This window comes from Ictidomys tridecemlineatus, chromosome 13 (genome assembly GCF_052094955.1).
Source record: "Ictidomys tridecemlineatus isolate mIctTri1 chromosome 13, mIctTri1.hap1, whole genome shotgun sequence".
NCBI classification, from domain to species: domain Eukaryota; kingdom Metazoa; phylum Chordata; class Mammalia; order Rodentia; family Sciuridae; genus Ictidomys; species Ictidomys tridecemlineatus.
The window spans coordinates 34940516-34962503 of record NC_135489.1 but is presented as its reverse complement, the minus strand read 5'-3'; the positions used below and the strand labels follow the sequence as shown (position 1 = coordinate 34962503).

At 44.2% G+C, this 21988-nt stretch overlaps 1 protein-coding gene and 1 long non-coding RNA gene across 18 annotated transcripts in view; one reads left to right on the top strand and one right to left on the bottom strand.

The window, feature by feature from the left end:
- The window catches only part of Fhod3 (formin homology 2 domain containing 3), a 428888-nt gene that overhangs the window by 156521 nt on the left and 250379 nt on the right, over positions 1-21988 (top strand). The gene's annotated exons all lie outside the window — the stretch shown is intronic.
- On the bottom strand, positions 5351-8579 carry LOC144370117 (uncharacterized). The gene is made up of 2 exons (XR_013430058.1): positions 8264-8579; positions 5351-6293 (listed from the first exon to the last, which is right to left on the bottom strand). It is a non-coding gene; the product is annotated as an uncharacterized LOC144370117 (long non-coding RNA).

Genomic DNA, 21988 nt, shown 5'->3' with positions numbered 1-21988 from the left:
AAGGCCAAGGTCATGGAGTTGGAATAACAGGTAAATGAGCCTAGCCAGGTAGGTGGTGCTGAGTGACTGGCAAGCTTCCCACGGAGGTGCCCACAGCTGACCGTGGAGATGGTGGCACCTACTTTACCCCTCTAGAGCAGAGGCTTGAGGCTCTGTCTTGGCTCAGAATGCCTGCGGCTTACGTATCAGTGTCCCAGAGTTAACAATGTTAATGCATTTCTGTCCAAAAATAAATGGGAAGAGGGGGTGTGCTTTTTCTCAGAGGGTAGATGCAGGAAGCTGAAGATGCTGCTTCTGGTACTCTGCCCAGCTTTCAAAGCAGAGGAACATGAGCTCTTGCCACGTGGATGCTGTCTCAAGTGTCATGAGTTCTGACGGCCACGCTCCTTCCTCCACGGTGTGCCATCTAACCCTGAGGCTGCACACACCAGCCCTTGTATCCTGCTTGGTGACATGCCCCCTGGAGGTTTCCTGTAGCTACACCTCCTCCCAAGGCTTCCCAGTTGTTACATGTGGAAACCACTCGCTGTGTTTCACTTGGTCACCCTGTGTCCCCAGCAAGTGACTGTGGGCCAACTGCCCTGCCCTTAGTGGCTCCTGATCTTCTCCTTAGCGCTTGGCTCACTTAGTCCAGAGTGCTGATTTTGGAGTGTTCTTCTTGGGGCTTGGTTGAATAAATTGGAATCACCAGAACAAAGATGGCAAAATTTCCCCATGGGAAAATGCCTCTGTTTAAAGGTGGTTGGTTTACTGCTACTCTCGCAAATGCTGTCTAATCACAGCATAAGTGATGTTTTCTTTGCAGCACATGGAAAGGTTATTTGCTTTAGGGACGTAGCTTCCAGAGTGCAATTTTGTTTCCATCCCAAGGTCATTTACATGAGTAAGAGTAACGATTTTCATAGTTCTTTGTGGGCAGTAACCAATTACCTATGAAAGACTTGGACCTAGGTGGAGAAGCAATCATTTCTAGTCACTTCAGTATCCAGGATTCCTGAAAGCCAGCCAGTTCTAATTGAGGATAAAATTTTTAAACTTGGATAATGATCTTACTGGGAGTAGGGGATGGGGGAAGGAAGTCTCTCACCAGAAATGGAAAGGGTGCTAATTGCAAATTCTACTTCTTGGTACTGCACATTTTGTCATAAATCAGGTAGATCCTATTTATGATCGTTAGAGATGTGACTTTTCCAAACTTTCAAGGATGACTATTTGGAGTGTTTTTTGGCTAATGCTTCAGAAGGCTGTATGTGAGGAAGCTCAAGACTGCTGATTTTGATACCATGCCAGCTAGTCTTATGATAGTCCTACACAGGTTACTGTGACATCATCTGTCTCTTATGAATGTAGAACTTATGCAATGTCACATGCAGTATGTGGAGCTAGAACTTTTAAACAGCTTTATTGAGGTAAATTTACACACCACAGGATTCATCCTTTTAAAGGATACAATTCAATGGTTTCTAATATATTCACAAAATTGTGTAGCCATTGCCAGTACCTAATTAGACTTTTCCCATCATTCCTATGGAAAAAACCTCATTGCTATTAGCAATCTCTCCTGACTTCCCATCTGCTTCTAGTCATAGGTAACCACGCATCAACTTTGAGTTAGCTTTCTATTGTCACAGAAGAACTGGGAAAAATGAACTTAAGGGAGGAAAGGTTTACTTAGGTTCAGTTTCAGAGGTTTCCGTCCATGGTTGGTTGACTACATTCTGGGGCCTGTGGTGAGGCAGAACATCATGGTGGGAGCTCCAGGTAGAACAAAACTGCTTACCTTATGGTGGTCTGGAAACAGAATGAAAGGGGATGGGGTTTACAATATCGCTTCAGAGGCACAGGCCCAATTACATAACTTCCTCCAACACAGTTCTACCTCTCAAAGGTTCCACCACTTCCCAAAAGCACCACAGGCTGATGTTCTCGGCATATGAACTTCAGAGGGACATTTGTAGAGCCAAACCATAACACTCTTTGCACTTGCCTATTCTGGACCATTCATATAAATAGAATCATACAATAGGTAGCCTTTTGTGACTAGCTTCTTTCAGTTATTATACAACTTCTGAGCTTCATCTGTGCTCTGACATAAAGGCTTCAGTTTTTCCTTTTGCTGAGTAATATTCCACTGTATACCTACCATTTAACTTATCCATTCAGTCGGATGATTCAATTGTTTTCAGTTTGGGGCAATTGTGGGTGTAATACATCTATGAACATAGGACATTGAGAGCTAGAACTTGAACCACTGTGATATCTATGTGTGATTGTCACACTTTCTATCAACTCCAAATAGTCAGAATCACATAATAGACAGGTCACTAGAAACATAGAAATCCAAATCTGAGCCTCCTTCACTTTCAGGCAGAACATGAACTCAATGAGGTACTCCAACTTGATGTACTCTGTGTAGTCCTTGGACCTGCAGTGCCAGCTTCTTTCTCCTGGAGACTGTAAGAAATCCGGTCCTTCAGACCTGCCACAGACTTGCTGAATCAGACCCTACACTGTCACTCAATCCTTTATCCCTACTAAACTCATTCAAGTATGAAATGCTACACCCAGCTAGATCTAGAGCTGATTAATTATTCTAATTACGGGGGAGTTTTGCTCCTCTATGTAGCCACTGGACATGTTCAAAATGCATTGTTCTACAAGATGAACTTATGTTCAACACACAAGTTATGGACCCATAGCCTTCCCACTTGGACCCAGTGGAGTCAAAGTAAAAGGAGGCTATGTTAGATTGGCATTGTTCTCCAAGTCTGTTGCTAATCCTCAGGTACTGTGTCTGGCATCCCTCTAAAAACTTTTTCCCCCCATTCCTTGGGAATGTATCAGTTTGGTAAAGGAAGCTTTATATCCCAGAAGGAAGCTTTTGAGGTGCATCCATGGTGTTTAGCAACACTTGTAACCCATTTTGAAACAAATCTGATCCCAATACTGCTGATCTCCAATCCCACCGTTTTGTTGGATGTCAGTGCCACATGACCATATCAAAGTTATCTAAGTATTTGGTTCTTTTACTCTTTCGTCATTTATTGACCCTGAACAGTTTTCACTAATGAATACTAGAAAAATATATCCTAATATCTGGCATCAGAACAGTAAAAGGATTGTGGGAGGGACTCGAACCATCTTGATTTTGGGGTGATCCTGTGAAACACCTGTACTCCCAAAGTTTCACCTGTTCCTTTGCTCTACTGACTGATACATCCATAGGCACAAAGTCCTTTTGTTTGGTCTCAGGAATTCATTCCCCATAGGAGGGAGATAGTAGTGGTGATGGGAATGGAGGGGAGAGGGTAGGCTTTAGACATTGATGGTTGTCAATTTTGGCAAATACTCTAAGGTCAACTTGTGTTCTGTCCTGGTGGTGTTTTGGGATGTTAACACTGTGATGCTGAGATTTTAGACTAGGATGCAGATCCCAAACTGGGGACTGAGACCGCAGCTTCTCTGAAACTGGAGCCTTACAGCTGGACAGTCAATGGGGTCAGAGGAGGCTGGCCCTGGGAAGGCCAGTGTCCAAGGAGCAGTGGATGGGAGTGTGAAGTGGAAGAGGGTAATCCCTGGACACTTCACAAGAACCCTGGTGGCTGAGATCTGGTGTCGTTGGCTTAGTGGTCCCCCTGTTAGACAACTTGTGTCTCTACTCGGTGCCAGTCTGAGCCTCTGGGGTGGCTCCTGTGTGAACCACCAGATGCCCTATGGTTTTGGACTAGATGAGCTTCCTGAGGCTTATGAGCCTTAGTCAGGGTTAGGCCCTTTGGATACTTTGGTCCATTCTCTATTAGATGAGCCCAAAGCTACCTGGAACTCAAGCCGTTTCTGTCTAGTTTCAGGCCCAGGTCCTCTGCGGAGGTCAATGTCCTAAGTCTCCCAGGGAGAAAGGTGAGGGTTTTATAGTACCAGAATACTCAAGGCATCGAGGTCTTCTGGACAACTGGGATCATCTGCATGTTGTGGAATGCCGGGGTCTTACGTGCTTAGGTCACTGACAATGAAAATGAGGAGTGTGGGGGGGAGCTAAAGATATTTTTGTGGAGAAAAATAATTCCTAAGAAACTAGGGACATATAAACATTGTGTAACATTTCCTGGTAGTTCTAGGTACGAGTATACCCAAGAGAATTAAATGTTTCCTACGAAAACTGGTTTACTAACATTCACAAGCACCCAAGGGTAGAAAAACCCAAAAGTCCATCAACTGATAGTTAACCAGTGTGATGTATACACACAGAAACATTAGTCACAAGGTTCTGATGTATGTATGGCACGTGCAACACTCATAAACCTAGTTAAAAGCCAATCCTAAAGTCCACATGTTGCACAAATCCAGTTGCATAGTTACATGCGTTATTTGGAATAGGCAAATGCATAAGTTAAGACTAGGGTTTCTAGGAGTTGGGTAAGAGACTGTAAATGGCTGTATGTTTTTTTTTTAGGGTGATAATGTTCATAATCAGTGGTGGTGGTTGCTGAACTCTTGGAATGCACTAAAAATCACTTATGTAGAAGGGTGTATTCTGTGGTATGTGGAACGTGTATCAATGCAAAAACAAGGTTTATGCCTTCACTTGGAGAACACAGGATTTGGAATATTCTGTCATTGAATCTATGAGGGGCTTTGTGGAATGGGGTAGGAGAGTGGACCTTTCACAGCAATGTTCACCCCACTCCTCCCTGCAGTGCCTGGGTGCTCTTGGCCCTGCTCAGTGATGTGGCTGCATCTCCTTATTTTGATGAACCCAAGTCTCACCTGTTCTTGGAGACTTTAGGAGCTTGGTAGCATCTGTGGGGCTGAGTGACACTTGGAAATGCTGTCTTGCAGGGCTCTGGTATGACTGATTGGAATTCTAGGCCGCTTTATAGACCTTGCCGAGACCCCAGCCGTGTGTTGAGGACTGTCACTCCTCATTGGCTGCTATAGAGAATTTTTACATAGAAGACCAAGTAGTATTAACTTGGGAGTGAAGACTGAAACAGCAACTGAGAATTCTAATGAGAAAGCTCTGCTGTGGAAATAGACCAATATAGAATTTTTGAGAAACTTTCTATAACATTATTAGGCACAGAAACTACTATTCACATTGCTTAGTTTGAATGTACATATAATTCCTCACAAGTGCAGCGAAAATGGAGCAAAATCTACTGGGGTATGATTACAGGAGATTGACTTCACATGTAGATATATAATTGTTCACTACTTTCTTTAGAAATAATAAAACTGGAGCTTCTCTCAGTGGTACTGGATTATTTGGAAGAAATGGGTAAAAATATGGCCTAGAGAAAGCTATCTAAAGTTCATATGCTTAAAAAAGTCAGTGTACATCTCACTAGGCATGTTGGGAAAAGTTGACCCAAAGATTGGTCAATAGTATTTATTTTCAAAAGCATTTTATAATTATAGTGATCTACAGTTATGAAACATGTTCTTTTACTCCACCCATGATCCTATTGCTCCTCTGTTGAGGTGCTGCTACTTGTCACTGCTGAGCATGTCTTGAATGCTGATCATGTGCCCTTGCCATGGAATTTGTTCTCCCAAGGTGCATAGTTCGTTTGACTTAAACCATGTTCCTGCTGGATGCTGCTGGTGAGGAACATCTTATAGGCTTCCAGGGGGTCTGGAGAGGCAGGATCCTCTCTCCCAGGGATGTGTGATGTCATCGGGTAGGCAGGAAGGAATCCTTCTCTTTAGCCACCACCATTCCTGTTGGCAACAGGATTATGGGGTACCCTCACAAGGCCAGCTTCACATGCTCATGCAGGCCCCCACAGAGGGTGGGCAGGCAGTGGTGTAGAGTGAGCTGGGAGCCCAAGGCTGGCAGCTCCTATGGTGATCCGTTTCCCACATCTCTTCTGCATGCAAGTTCTGTGTTTTTTGGGCCCCTGTATCCAGGAAGGGGCTGGAGGATGTTTAAGTCTCATTATGTTTAAGTCAGCTCTTAACCAGTATGAGTCACTGAATCCTTATGATCAAAGGCAGTAATTTTGCCCCGATTAGCTGCTTCAAAGCAAGTTATGGGGAAAATTAGGAATTGTGAAGCAAATTGCTTTTCTTTGATGCATAATTCAATCTCTTGACCTTTCTTCTAAGATCTGCTATTCAGCATAAGAATTCAGGCTGGGTATAGTGAAATTCAACTTGTGGGGCAGAGGGGTAGAATTCCATTAAACCACAGGTCTCCTTGAGCTCTTTCTTTACCAAGCAGTGTTCTGTCGCTATCGGCATGTGAAAGAAGTGTACAGGGTTTTATCAGGAAAACGGAGTTTGGAAAGTAATACCTGCACATGGAAAAGCAAATGGTAAATCAGCTGTGACGAGCTGAAGTGTGTTAAGGTGTCAGAGGAGAGCCGTCATGGCTGAAGTTGGAGGATGGACTTCTGAGGATGGATGTCAGAGGTGGATAGATTTTTGACAAGATGAGGGAACTCGGAGGGTGAGAATTGGGGTAGGGAAAGGGGTATTGTTAGAGGTATGGAGTGTCTTCCACTGAAGGCAAGTCCTTAAAGCTGGACAGAGGCCTGTAGACTTGATGAGGCAGGAAACACTTACTGATAGTGTCTAAGGGGGGTATGACCTGGTGAAACAAATACTAAAGGAGATCAGATGGTATTGATTATTAACCACTTTTCAATGAAATTTAGTGCCACAGTGACCCAAGAGATTGAGCTCAAAGCCCTTTATTTAGAGGGGAGGCAACTGAGATCCAAGAGATCAAATGATTGCTCCTGTAACAGAAATTTGGGGGCGGGGGAGTGTACTAGCATTCTGTATACACTCAAAAAATACCAGGAATGTACTAAGCACTGGGCCAGTATGACGGGAAACACAGAAGTTATAAATCTTTGGCCCCGAGATGCCCAGTCCAGTAAAAAGGTACAGATGTACAAGAAGTCAGCAGCACGTTCAGAGACATTGAGTCAATATGGCAGGGTACAGTTCTTGGCTCGGAAATCTCAGAGTGGAAGAAGTGGCAGTCCCTGAACTGGGATGGTCCAGGAAGGACGCCCATGGCATGCCAACACTGGGAAGACCAACATGGCAGAGTGTTAGTCCAACCATGGATATCTCATGTGTTTTGACGAATGTGGCATCTTTAATAGTTTCCCTCCGTCCTTCAGTCCACTCGACAAATACTTGGGAACTCAAATTCCTCCACAGGATTCCCCATGCTGAAAGTAGCCAGAGTGATCTTTCTAATGCATGTTGAACTGGGCCTTACTTTAGTTAAAAACTGCTCAGTGTCTTTGTTACATGTCTCTTTACCATCCATTTAGCCAGCTGAGTTACTGATAATCTCCTCTTCTAGACTCGTGACGTCCACCCCTTCAAACCACTCATGAGACTGTCACTCTGGTCTTGTAGACTTACCACTTGAGGTCTTATTCTGTTATCTTTAAGGTTTGAAATATCAAAGATTCTAAATACAGCTTTTACTGTAAGTGTAAAGACCAAATCTGGACTTTTAAAAACCTTTTAGATAAATCAAGTTCCAACAACCACACCAGATTCTTGGGTATTGTCCCTCCCCTGCTCGCCTTCCCGGTGGCTCTCTGTTGTCTTGGTGTTCAGGTGCTCACACCTACTATAGATTTGGTAGTTAACATCTATCTTGTAGAGATGGGAATGAGCTGTATAAATAAAATATTCAAGAAAACTGAAGTTATCCCTTAAACTTCAAAAACTTAAGATGGATACTATGCATTTCCTGTGTCTCTTTTGTTAAAGGACCCCAAACCAACATGTATTTTAACCTTCTCTGTGGTTTTGGGTGAATTGCAATATAATGGGACTCTGGTCCTTTTCATCCAGTGATCAACCTTTCAGGCTTGTTTTCTCAACGTGTGTGAGTGTATAACTACTTACATTGGTACTGTCATAAGTTCACAGCTTTTGACCATTTCTGGCATGTTTTAGTTGGCCTGGTTTTCTTAACAGCATTTTAAGAAATGTTGACTGGTTCATAAAAAGCCATCTTGGGAAAGCATAATTCTTTAAAGTACTTTCTTAGTTGTAGGTGGACACAATCTTTTGTGGTGCTAAGGATCGAGCCCAGGGCCTCATGCTTATGAGGCAAGTACTCTACCACTGAGCCACAGCCTCAGCCCATGGGAATGTATAATTCTTGAAATAACATTGTTGCGTGAATATTCCTTATCCTTACATCTATATTCTTAATCTTTTGATTGTATTGGATGAATATTAGACACATTTATTTGGAAAAAGCTTATATGTGAAGGTGATCACTTACCATTAAACATATGCACAGATGTGTGAAAGGGACTGACGCCTCCATTCCTCCTTCCCCTCCAGGCTCCTGCTAGGTAGGCAGGTGCAGATGATGCCTGGCTCTGTTTCCCCTAAACCAAGGGAGAGTCTTCTGTAAACCACTCTGCCAACAGCTTTCTTCTCAAAGCAGCTGTAGGGGGGCTGGGTCAAAAACAAACCATTCCTGAAAACTGGTCATCCAGAACTGGGCAGAACAAGCTGGTAAAGCCAGCACATGCAAACAAACTGCTAGAGATTTAGAGGTAGGGAAGAGAAACGAGCAAACTCTGCCAAGTGGATTTAGGCAAATGGACTCTGACAAATGGTCTGCTTCTATGCACTGGCACCTTGGAGGCCCAGGGGAAGGTGGTTGATCCTTGAGACTTGACTGGATCTGTGACGAACTGGGCAGATGCTGCCGCCTCCCCAATGCTGCTTTAGGTACATTTTAACCTTCCCACCTTATGCCTTGCGCTGTGTGCCGCTTCTCATTTGCTGTGTTCTAGCACCTGGTCGTAAGGCACATCACAACCTTAGACAAAATTTAATTCTGTAGGGAAAAATAAAATTGCACAACTATTGGGAGATGGACGTTGAATGTCCATACATGTTTCCATAGTAGAAAACTGGAGGAAGCTGAAGTGCCCATCTAGAGGAAGAAACCATAACTCCTTCTGGCCTAATGACATGCAGCGTGAAGCTTTTGCCTGTGGCTTCAAGAACTTTATTGTTGATACATTCTAGGTATTCAAAGATCTTTTCTTAATTGTTCTGGAGCTTTGCAGTTTCTGTAAGACTGTAGAAAAACAGGTAGTTTCATTTTACTTTTAACTCTTCTGACTACGTGCAAAAAAACCCTATGTTCAGGCAAATGTCATCTCCTGAATTTATCTTTATAACTTGGTTCAGTAGAACACAAATGATTTTAATGAATTATGCAGTGCATTTGTGTAAGAAGACACTAGCAATTATGTGCATTAAGGTTTATCATCACCCCCCAAATTGCTTCTATTTCTTCCCTCTACTGGAATCCCCACTTGGGGACAAAGCAGTTTTTAGCTGCTATCTTGGGCCTTTCATTCCTTGTGGCATTAAGGAAGTATTCCTACTTGTCTAGAAACTCAAACCATTTCCAATCAAGATTTCCCTATGCTGGCTATGGGCCAGGCAGGGGAGTGTTTTTTGCATTTGAAGAGCATCACTGTTTTTTTTTTTTTTTTCCCCTTAATGCTTTTATGGCGTCCTTGGCTTCCATTGAAAAGAAGCATCAGGATTGGAGGAAGAAGGGGAGTGGTGGAGAGTCATTGTTGCTTTCTGGGTTTGTTCACTGGTCTCTTTTCTCAGTAGTATGCCTCAGGAATTCCTGCAGCCAGCTGTAATCTGTTCTTGAAAGACTTTTTTTTTTTTTACCATAGCTCTTGAGTGAGCCAAAGCTCTCCCTAGGACTGCAGGGTTTGGGAGGAGACGATGAAAGGAAAGGCAGTATTAATAGGTGGTCCTTCTAGTGAGATGGGATTTCCTTAAGATGTGGTAAAGGGCTGCAAAGAGAAAATCGTGCTTTTTAACCTCATTTTCCACATACCTTCTTTATGGTCACACCCCCAAATGGGATGCAACAAACCTTTTTCACATGGCTCTTCAAAAAAAAGGGTGGGGGAGAAGAGCATTGGGGTTCCACTGGTACCATGGACAGATACCAAGTGAACATTTTGATGTCTTGAATTTTAAAAAAAGCATCTAGCCACATAGGACGCAAAGGATAAAAATTGGAGTTTCAAAATCACTTCCCAAGTCAATTGAACATGAAAATCGATGTAAAAAATAGGATAAACAATTTTCATACAAACCACCAAAGACAAAGGTGTTCTTATGGGGCTGATACTTTTAGGCATTCCTTTTTTCCCATGAGCTGAAGAAAGTCTTCACACTACCCCAACTCACTACGCCAACTAAACCTGTTAATCTAGTGAGAACAAATTAATTCATGTTTCTTAATTCCAAATGATGACATGAAGGGAGCTTGTTTCTATTTTGTTGCTAGGATATGTGTTAGTTTAAAGGAATTGGGCAGAACGTGGGTGTGTCTCACACTTTATCTGACCTGATTCTGAAAGTTATTCTCTGCTCTCAAATTATAAAAGAGGGTGAAAACTGACATCAGACCCCCTCCTTCTTAGGGCGGAAGGAAGAAGACTGATTCTTCAATCTACCAAATTTGACTGTGCTTATTATGTAGTCCCTGTCTGGGGACATAGTCATTCATAAAGGTCCTGGGGAGAGTCATTTATAGAGCAGACAAACCCCTGCAGAGTTTTGATTTCAGTGGGGGAAGACGGTAAATAAGTAAAATATACAGTTGAAAAGATGAGTACTGTAAGAGAAGCAGGCTATCCATTCCAAAAGGAAAGTGTATTTGGGTGCATGTCTATGATTTTAAATAGTGTAATTAGGGAAATACCAGGAGACTTTGCCAAGCACATAGATGTGAGGGCATGAGCTATGTAGGGACAAAGGGAGAGGAAGGATGGCCGGGGAGGTGGTCACTGTATGACCCCATGAAGGATGGTGGCTTAGCGCAATGGTGTTAGCAGAACAATGGTAGAAGGTTTGGGATGTGGGAGTTCTTCACGGACGGGACTGTAGGAGTAGGAGAGATACTGTCTCAAGTATCGGATGTAGACCCTGTGGTTACCAAAGCAGAGTTACCCAAGACTTTCAGTTTTTCCTGTTTCATGCATTGTGCCAGCTTGCAAACTCCAAGAGCAAGCCTATTCCTTCATCTTTTATGTCTCGGAGTCCAATAAGTGTTTGTTGACTTCGGTGGAATTGACTCTACTCCAAGATCGGCACTTAAGACACACAACATTGTAGAATACCTACCAGGTTTACGGTGTGTGACTCGCCTGTGGTAAAAATGATAGCCAAGGGCCTGGATGGAATCTTCCTGAGCCAACCAGACCCACCCTAGTGGGTGGGCATCCCCCAGAGCCCTGCAGGAATGAACCATATGCCCAGGGGGCAGTGGTTCTGAATGTCATCCTGGAAACATCCACCACCAAGGGGGCACCACCTGTGCATTTGGACACCACCCCAGCTCTATGGAATTCCAAACCGCATTTGGTAAGTCCCCAGAGGACTCTTATGCACATTCAAGTGAGAGGCTTAAATGTTAACTACTTAAAATGTAGCATAGAAGGGAATCCAACTATTCTTAGCAGCAAGTCCTCCTTCATGGAGGCAACCTATGCCCCTCATCGGGTCCCTTTGAGAGGATTTCTTGATCTCTTTTGTCCAGTTCCTTTATGTTGTAGAAATGCATAGGCTAAACTTTGTTTTAGTTATACATAACAGTAGAATGCACTGATACATCATATGTAAATGGAGAAAATTCTCTTTTCTGGTTGTACATAATATAGAATTCTACTGGACGTGTAGTCCGGTAGGTACATAGGATGAGAGTGTCTAATTCATTCTATTATCCTTCCTCCTCCCAGACTCCCTCCCCTAATAGCCTAAACTTTTGACGATTATTCTGGAGAGCCTGTATGTATCCCTTCTATGTTCCTCAGTCTGTCACATGCACACTGGGGAGGAGTTGCCCTTCAACTTTACTTGATTTGTAGAAGGTAAAGGTGCTTCCCCGACTAAGGCTAACTCTGCTTTAGTATTCCCCCAGTACAGGTATTAACTGGTAACAGAAGGCTAAAGTCATCTTAGGTCTTAGAACATGAAACATGAGCAGCCTCATAATTTCCAGACGAGGAAAAACAAAACTCTGCTCCCTTGCAAAGCAAAGCATCAGTTTGGGTGCCTGGTTTTGTCCTAATGGCACCTTTATCGGCAGTGGGTGTTTGAGGGAGCCTCTAAGTGTGGTATAATGACGGGTATTCATGTCTCTTCCTGAGGCCATGTGGAGACACAGGAAAATGCTCCAGCCCCCCGGGGGGTGTGGTGAAGGCTGGGGCCCTGCTGTCGGACCACAAAGATTACTGAGGACACTTTCCATGCCTGTGGCTCTGGCCTGTGTGGAGGAGGGGGAAACTGAAGGGAGAATTCCCTGGGGGTAGCAAAGGCAGCCATTCCTGCAGCTCCCCATTTCTGGTCTATAGCTCTAGGTGACACCCTGCCTCACAGTTCGCCATCTAAACTGCCACCAAGATAAGGACTCGCAGAAAACAGTCGGGTCAGTTTCTTTTCCCATTATTTGATTTCTTCTCCTGTGATATCTCTGCCCTTGGGAGAAATGGCAGTGGCTGTTTGGGCCTTTGAATGTGGTGGTAGACTATTGTGAACCAATGAGAACTTGATTCTCGGTAAATGTAACTTTAAGTCCCCCTTTCCATCCACGTGCCCCGGCTTTTATCACGGACCTCTCTGAAGTTGACTGACTTTTCCAGCCTGAAATAATTGAACCAGTGACTGGCTTGCCCCATTCACAATGATTTGGGGACTGCATTGTGATGGTGGGACTGTGGTCACTTCTGCTTCTGTCACTGGCTTGTGGCCTTAACTTTCTTCAGACTCATTTGGCTCAGACTGTAGTACGAATTGATGAAGCCACCGGGGAAGAGTAGGAAAAAGCAAGCCTGTGAGCTCCACAGGTAGCCAGTCATGGTCCACAGCCTGGGGGTAATCTCCTTGCAGCTCCCAGCCCGTTTCCCATAATTCCTTGAAAAACCAGTGACATGACATACATGAATAAGCAGACACCAATGTGAAACTGGTACTGTGGGCCACAGACCTTGGAGGGGAAGGGAAATCGGACAACTGGGTTCCAGAAGTGAGCTGAGGAAGGGTGTGGGGAGCCCTGTGGGAGTGCTTTCATCTAGTGACAAATGGTGTCTGTAGGAAGACGCCATCTGCATTCAGTGAACCTGAAACCTAGCGTGGAGCAAGGTACATAATGGCAACATTGTGGTGATTGAAAAAATATCAGAAAGTGTCACTCTGCTGATGTGCCATGAGCATGATTGATAGCCACAGGCTGATTCCTGGAATGGTTAACAGAGAAAATGACAATGTCCATCACAGGCCAGCAAAAGTTCCCCAGCAACTCCAAGCTGTCTCATCAGTGAGCACTAGTTCCCCAGCCTGGAATGCTGCATCAGCCTTCCTTCAACTAAGCAGCTTACTTACCCAGGCTTACTTACCCAGCATTTTCCTGGGGGTTCTTCTCCTCAAAGCCTCTCTAAACCCCAAACTGATAAGGGCCTTCGTCTGCTTCATTATGTTGTACATTAGATTGTGCATATCTATTTGGGAGTCGGTTGGCTTTGCATTGCTGTCACTAAAATACCTGACAAGGAAAACTTAGAGGTGGAAAAACTCACTTTGGCCTCCAGTTTGAGGTTCAGTCCACGGATGGTCAACTCCATTGCTCTGTGCAGGACTTGGGGTGGATCCTCATGGTGAAACAGTGTGGTGGAGGAAAGCTGCTCAGTTCATGTCAGCCTGAAAGCGGAATACGCTTGAATGCAAGGAGCCATGGATCATAATCGTCAAGGGCACACTCCTAATGACTTGGTTCCTCCAGTCATACTCTGTCTATAGTTACCACCTATTGGTCTATTCAAATTAGTAACCCATCAAATGGGTTAATCCACTGATTTGGTTATATTTTCAATCATTTGATCCCTGAAAATTCCTCCATTGTCTCACACGAGCTTTTGGGGAACACCTCACATCTAAACCAGACAGGGTCTCCTATCAGATTCCAGTTCTTCACAAGCACCATGTTGTAATCATCATTTGCATTCCCAGCCTAGGTAGCAAAAATGAAGTATTTTACCTCTTGTTCAGTGAATGTTGTCACCATTGCTTACTGGAGCCCTGGCTTCCCCTGCCTTTGCCCTGACAGGCTCCTGTCTCCCAGCCTCAGCACGTGGGGACCACTTGCAGAGTTCAGCCTCTGGGTCACCAGTTTACCTTATCTGTACCTTCTCGGAGTGCTTTGATTCAGTAGCAATTTGTGCTTTGCTTCATATCCATGGGCTGCTATATAATGATCCCTTTGTAAGTTTTCAGGGCACCTTGTGTCTGGTGTTATCTAGAAAGGAAACGGTAACTTAAGGTAAATGAGTCTCCTAAGAGTTGGAACTCCAACTGAATTATAGACTCTCTAGGATCAGCCCTCCTTTTCTGTGAATTTTATTGAAAACAACTGACATGCAACAAAATACATTTTAAATGCATAGTTCCAAGACTTGACAGCTGTGTATACCATTACGAGCAGGACAAAGGAGATTTCCTTTAGAGTTCTTCCATGCATCTTCCTCATATTCCTCCCTACCCCCAATTCAGGCCTGTACTGATCTGCTTTCTGTCTCCATAGATCAGATTTGTCTTTCCTAAAGCTTTATATAAATGGAATCAGTCTTTCACTTAGTATAATGTTGGAATACATCCTTGGTGTCACATGAGCCAGGAGTGTTTGTACTGTGGATTGGTGCCGTTTCGTATAAATGTGGTTTGCTTGTTCAGCAATGGATATTTGGGTTGTTTCCAGGAGTGTTTTTGCCACTATGAACGAGGCCACTATTGAATCTTGATGAATTATTTTTATTTAAGTTCTCATTTTCCTTGAGGAAAGTCCTGGTAGTAGCATTGCTAGATCTAAGAGTAGGTGTTGATTCCTGTTGATAGGAAGATATCAAACTGCTTCCAAAGTGGTTGCACTATCTTGCATCCCACCAGCAGGGGATGGGTTTTCAGCTGCTCTGAGCATTCAATAACCTGTATAATTGGTCTCTTTATAATTACTCTTTCTGTAGAGTAATGTACCAATCCCTTCTTTGGCAGGTGAGAAACATCAAGGGTCTTGCCTAAAAGCCCATAGCTAGTCAGTGCTGAGCCTCGGGTCCCTGGACTCTGGTCAGGGTGACAACACTAATCTGGCTGATAATTTCCACACTTTTTTTTAAACAATGACATCCTTCCAGGGTGAAGTTGAAAGCCCACTGGTGCCTTTAGAATAGAAAGTAAGGGTTTTTCTCTGAAGTAACTGCCTGTACTTAGCTCAGGGCCACGAGTCCCATCTCCATATTGGCCCATTATTCATTGGGTAGATGAGAAGCAAATAGTCAAATTCATTAAAAAAAAAAAAGCACATAGGATGGTTGGGAATGCTAATTTCCTTGAAGCTTCCAACTGTACACTCTTCTGTGTAATTGAGGTCCCCCAGCAACTTCAAACTGCCTCCCCATTGTCTCCTGGTGATATTCTCAAATATACCGCATTCCCTTCGTGTTCCTTCGGGGGGAGAAATGCTGATCCTTGCCATGGTGTATTTTCACTGCAGTACTTTGCAACAGCTAAAGAGCACTCCAGGCTCAGCCCTGCATAGCATGAGACCCACAGCCTGGAAACACAGAAGCATCTGGTGATCGGGATGGGGGGTGTGTGCAGCTTGCCCTTTTAGTGACTAAACCTTTGGTTAGATGTGAATTTATTGCAGGACAAAATCAATAGGTTGCACTTGTGAAAATACTATTTTGTTTTTTTTTTTTCTCCCCTCCTCCATTGTTTAGTGAATAAACCCTCCTTAGAAAAGCAGTTTAAAAACTCGAGTCTTTGCTCTGGTCCAATTTTGTTTGCATTATAGGCTACTTGCCCTGGATGGAATAGCTGCTTCCCTCTTGAAGGATGCTTAGAGGGCACTGGCCCCATGGGGTTGGGCAGGTGGTCTCCTGAGTTTTGCCATCTCTGCTTAATGACATGATTGATGCCAGATTGTCCCCTTTTGACCCCAGCTAATGATCCTTACCTTCTTCCCAAGGATGAGATATCTACCTGTTTTTCTCAGTGTCTAGGGCAGGAAGGGTGAACATTTTCCCAGTCAAGAGCCAGTGACCCCAAGAAGGAAGAGGCCCTCCCTTCCAGGAAGTGATGGTGCCTTGGAGAGGCACCACCAGGGCCAGGAGGGGCTGACCGACTCGGGTGACCCTCTCACCTCAGTTGAGAAGGCCCAGCAGGTGCTGGGTACAGGGCCCAGGAAAGGCCTGATCATCCCCTAAATCTATGGCCGTAGGTAATCTTTAGAAATTCTGCTGAAGCCGCCTTGGGGGTTGGAGGGTGAAGGAGGGTGAGCTGTTGATATATGCCAAGCTCTTGCCAGCAGTGCATGATCATGTAGCTTCAGAAGTTTGGAATGTGTGTTGATCCCGTTTGACTCGGTTGTCTTCTTGGGAATACCTTCTGAAATGAGAGCGTTGTTTAGGAGTCTGGGTGGTGGTAGTGTCAATGATGGCGCAGGAGGCCAGAGTGCAAACCAAGCACAGGAGCAGTCCATGGTATGAGGATGTTACTGGCAGGGAGTGTACAGGTGTTGTGGAGAGGGACTCCGGATGCATGGCTAGTAGGGTTTGAGAGTTTATTCCTGGGGCTGGATTGTTTAGCAAAGGCTGAGATGGCTCCATCCTGATTGTAATCGGTGCCTTAATGGTGTGGAACACTTTCTCATGTGTCCTGTCCTTGGGCTGCTGGGTCTTAATGGGTTTGGGGTCTTTGTGTTGGGGGTGGAGTTTGCTCCTCCCCTCTGGGGAGGAATTTTGGGAGACAGAGTTGGGCTTCACATTCCATTGAGAAGGATGGTCCCTTGTGGATGCCAGGGAATCTGGATCCTTCCAGAAGAGCTCAAAGAGGGCTCCTTTGGTTCAGGAAGCTTTCTTTTGTGCCCTGACAGTAGCAGTGAGAAGGGCGGAGCAGCAGGGCCATGACCACCGTTGTGCTGCGTGCAGCCTTCTCTGGGAAGAACCCCACACTCCAGCAACACCGACTTGGCAGTGCATGTCCATGATGGTTTTCAAAGAGAACTAGGAGCTGTGGAAGGTTTAAAGGTTCCAACTTAATTTTAAAATTAAGAGAAATAGAAAAGCTGAATAAAATAAAGCTGAATAAAGTATCTTGAAGGTTCTGCAGACCCCTGATGAAGGGTGAAGAAAACAAGAGAATGAAATGGAGAAAGAGAAGGCAGGCGGCCAGTTAGTAGAGCCATGTGCAGCACAGGAGGTAGATGGAAAGCAAAACCCCCATCACCTACCTTGCCCCAGGTCTCCCTGCTGCCTTCCACAGGCAGTGGATCTGATGACAGAGCAGTCTGTTGAGGGGAAGGCTCAGGTGCAGCCACTTCTGGTACAGGTGCTGTGTTCTTGGATTGGGCAAGAGAAGTCACCTCTCTGCAGAGGGAGGTAGAACTGGGTGATCTCCGAGGACCCTCCTCTTCCTACCATTCTTTGATCCTGGAGGCTAAAAAGGCTTTTTTTGAAACAATTCTGTTTAAGCTGACTCAGCAGGCCTTTTTGCTTTCTGACAGGGGATGATTTCAGAAGCTCAAAGACAAGAGAACAGAAGTATGCTTTACTAGATTCCCAAAGCTAACTCACTTTCTCAAATTCAGAGGGGAAAATAGTTTCCCATGAATTCATGCAGATGGGGATATGAAAGGTTTAGCCTAGACTGTCCTCAGTGGGGATGAGGATGGTAATAAAAGATGAGCAATCCAGTACCGCATTGCAGAATTCAAAGTCTTCTGCAGCCTCTTGGTCAACAGCTCCTTGGAAGTTGTTTGCCCCCCTATATTAAGGGGGGAGGGGTTTCCCCACATCTGACACCTCCCTGGGGCCCTGCACTGTAATTACTGGGCTATGCTTTTTGTTGACGCACTGAGCATCCTGAAACTTGGGTTGTGCCCCAGGTGTGGTTTTACTTACCTGTCTATCATAGCCCTTGTCCCACAGAACATGGTCAGTGAGCAAGAGAAGGAAAACAGAAGGAGTCAGAATTGCATGTTAAGGGTTACCAAAAAACATCCTGGATTCTCAGGGTCTTAAATTGTGCTTTTCCCTTTGGCACTGAGACTAGGCTATGTGAGATTCCATCCATGCTCAAGGATCCCAGGTTAATGGAAGTCTGGTCGTAGATAGACTGATCCCCCCTTCATATTAGTCATGTATACCAAGCACTGACCATAGGTCAGACACTGCCAGGGACTGAAGGGATACCAATAAGGATTGGAGGTGGCTCTGCTGTGGGAGAGCACAGAAGTGTGCCTCGAACCATAAGGAATGATTCATGGCAGAAAATGCCATGCCCTGGCTTCAGGTCATGTGTGTGCAGAAGTGCTGTAAAGAGTCATACATGGGGCTTGTGGTCTGACTTCCTGTGCATTTGCTTTGGATGATTTTGAAAAATATTTTAGGGGTGTGTGTGTGTGGGGGGGGTTATTTCATGAAAACAGGGGAAAAAATTAGTCCATAACTACCCTTTTTATTCTCTGGCTTCCTGTTTTTGATCTTATGTGAGTGTAGTGCATTTGTTACAATTGAGTTAATGTTCCTACGTTATTAAGTTCATAGGTCACATTAGAGTTTACTGTTATATATTTGGGTTCTGCAAGTGTAAATGTCACATATCTGTCATTAGAGTATCACACAAAAAAAATTTCACTACCCACAAAATCCCCAGTGCTTTACCTATTCATCCTGCTTCTCCCCACAAACCTTGATCTTTTTATTTTTCTATTTCAGAATGTCACATAAATGGTTCCATGGAGATGGTATGCAACTCCTAAAAATTGGCTTCTTTCAATTAGCAGTGCACATTTTAAAGTTTCTCCGTGTCCTTTTGTGGTTTGATAGCTCATTTCTTATCACTGAACAATAAATTCTCCCTTGTATGAGTGTACTGCAGTTTATCTACATGTTGAGGTATATCTTGGATGCTTTTAAGTTTTGGCAACAATACAGGATATTTTCATGTCTATGGCCATGTAGCCAAAGGGACATGACAGAGTGGGGCTGTCTTGTGGGGCTAGGCCCTTTCACAAAAGGCAAGACTCCCAAATGTTCTCAGATTTGACTAACCTGTAAAGCTATGACCAGGCTGGATGTTGGGACTTTGGGAATTTGAATGGAATATGATCTTCCTGTGTTCTTTCCAGCCCTTGAAGCCAACTTGGTCATTTAATTATTTATTGAAGGATTAAGTGCTGGGGACATGAAGGTAAATTATTCACAGATGGAACATCAAGGAGGTCACGCTTTATTTGTGGGGGAAGATTTCAAAAGAACCACTACAGATTGAGAATCTTTAAATATCATGAGAAATGAACATGGAAAGATGGCACCACCATGAACACTGATTTGAGCCCCATGTAACAAGTGCCATAACAAAGGCAAATGTAAGGAATCTTGAGAGGGAGGGGAGGACTTCTGCAGGAGTTGCTGACCTGGTACCCCAGGAGGAATGAGATGGAAGCAGAGAAATGCCGTTTCAGATCAGCATGTGAAGGCTGGGGAGTGAGGCTGCTTCTGACCCTAGATCGCTGCCCAAGGAGAGTGCTCGGCTGTCTTGGGAAAGGGTCTGTTTCATGAAAGTGGCCTGTGCTCCTCCAGTGTCCATTCTAAAGGCCTCTTAACTGCTCTCCTACTCACACCCATTCCCTGCTCACTCATCTGCCTTGGCCATGAATTTGAGAGAACCCTATTTCATCAGAGTGCTTTTCTAACTTCCCTTCAGAGCTCTCTAACTGCCTATGAGACAGTTGAAATGCCACAGCATAGCCCCATAGGTCCCTCCCTGTGCCCGTTTGCCCTTTGTCTCCCCACAGATCTGGGCGACCTCACAGCTAGGCACCTGCCCATATTCAAACACTGCCTAAGTGGTGGTCCTCTTGGGACACATGGTTTTGCTTTTATACCTTGTGCTTTCTGTTCCTCATGTGGCCATTTTATACAGCAGTTCTCAAGGTAGCTGATCTTGCTCAGGGTCATGTCATCTGAATCTCCATTTCTCCATCCCACTCACAGGTTTTGCCACTCCAGGGCCCTGAGTGTTGCTGCCACTTTCTCACATGACATTGTCCTGACACTTGTGTTATCTCCTCCACTAGGCCATAGTATCATTTGCCTGAGACTCTCTTCATGTGTATTTGTGTTCTTAGCGCCTAGCATGGTATCTGCTGAGGTCATCAAAACAATAAAACATCATAATGACTGTTACTCAAAACTTAAGAAGGACAGAAATCCAAGGGAATTCGGATTTAAATAAGGCTTCTAAAAATGTTTAATCTGTTCTAATTATGTGACAATAGAATGCATTTTGACACACTGTATACAAAGGGAGCATAACTTCTCATTCCACCATCCCTTCCATTCCCTCACCCTCTTCCCTCACTCCCCTCTGCATAATCCAAAGTTCGTTTATCCTTCCCTACCAGCTCCCTCCCCAACCCCCATTATGGATCAGTATCCACTTACCAGAAAATATTTGGCCTTTGAATTTCGGGGTTTGGCTTATTTCACTTAGCATGCTATTCTCCAGCTCCATTCAATTAAAAAAACGTTTTCTTAAGCATCCTTTTGTCTTATTGGGTCACATGATCCTGCCATCACTCCTATTTAGCCTCCTTCATCAGGCTGCTATGCTGCCACTCAGCTGATGGGAGGATGCTGTACATGTGTCCTCTACCATTCCCACAGGTGGGTAGGAGGAGCCAGACTTCTCAAAGGCATTTGGTTTCCTCTGTGTGTTCTCCGAATTTACATGGCATCATAAGTGCTATGGTTAGGATTTTAGCAGGTTTCATTGGCTTGGGTGTTTACCTTTTTTTTTTTTTATCAAACAGAACCTATGGTCAACTGCATTTCTATTGGCCATTTTCCATTTTCAGTCTTTCCCATTTCCGTGAACCTCCAATCTCGGGTCTGGGCCCTGCAAGCAACTATGTCACCTCTTAGTTTCTTCATCTGTAAAATGGAGATGTTTGGTCAGATCAAGAATTCTTCCCTGGTAGTCCATAAAATCTTCTAAAAGCCCACTAGAAGTTTCCATGTACCTGTGCCTTTTGAAACGATTTTTTTAATGTCTGAATACATTTTTGAATACTCATTAAATCTGTGTTCCAAGAAACCTAAAAATCACTGGAAAAAGATGACTTCCAAAGTTAGACCTAGCCATTCTAATTAAACTAGTTTTCACGATGCCTTTTTCTTTAAAATATCAGCCTGTAGCTGTGCATGGTGGTGCATCCTTGCAATCTCAGCTACTTGGGAGACTGATGCAGGAGGATTGTAAGTTTGAGGGTAGCCTGTTTTGAGACCCTGTCTCAAAATTGAAAAACATAATTAAAATATTACCATATAATAATGAGGCAACAGTTGCAGGTTGAAATGGAGAGTACTTCCTGGTGATTCATGGATCACCTGAAAGGTTTGAATTCACGAGAAGAATATCCAGAGTGGAATCCTTGACTCATTCAGTGCCAATAAGAATTTAGGCTAAGTGCTTCCTGTCTGGGAACATCACCCAACCCTGGCCACTGTTTATCTTCAGACAGTCTTTAGTCTCATCTTATGAAGTTAATTTTTCCCATCTCTCTGCCTGGTGTCTAAGAGTACATCGCAGTTCAATTCCTGGTAGACAAGGAGCTCACTTCTTATGGCTGCCCCTGGAAAAATCAACAGTTGTGCATTCCATAGCTGATAGTTTCAAATGCAGGCTTGGGCATCTTGCCTTTGAATGGATCTCCTTTCAGTGTGGTGGATTTTGTAGCTTCCCAAGGAAAAAGGAAAGTCATCTTCTGCCCTGAGCAGAGGAGACAATCCTAGGTCTTGGCCCAGGTTTTCCCTTGGAGTGCTTGGCTAATGTGTTTGATACTTGGTTGATAGAAGAGTGTATCATAATTATCGTTTCGACAGGCCTGGAGGCTTGA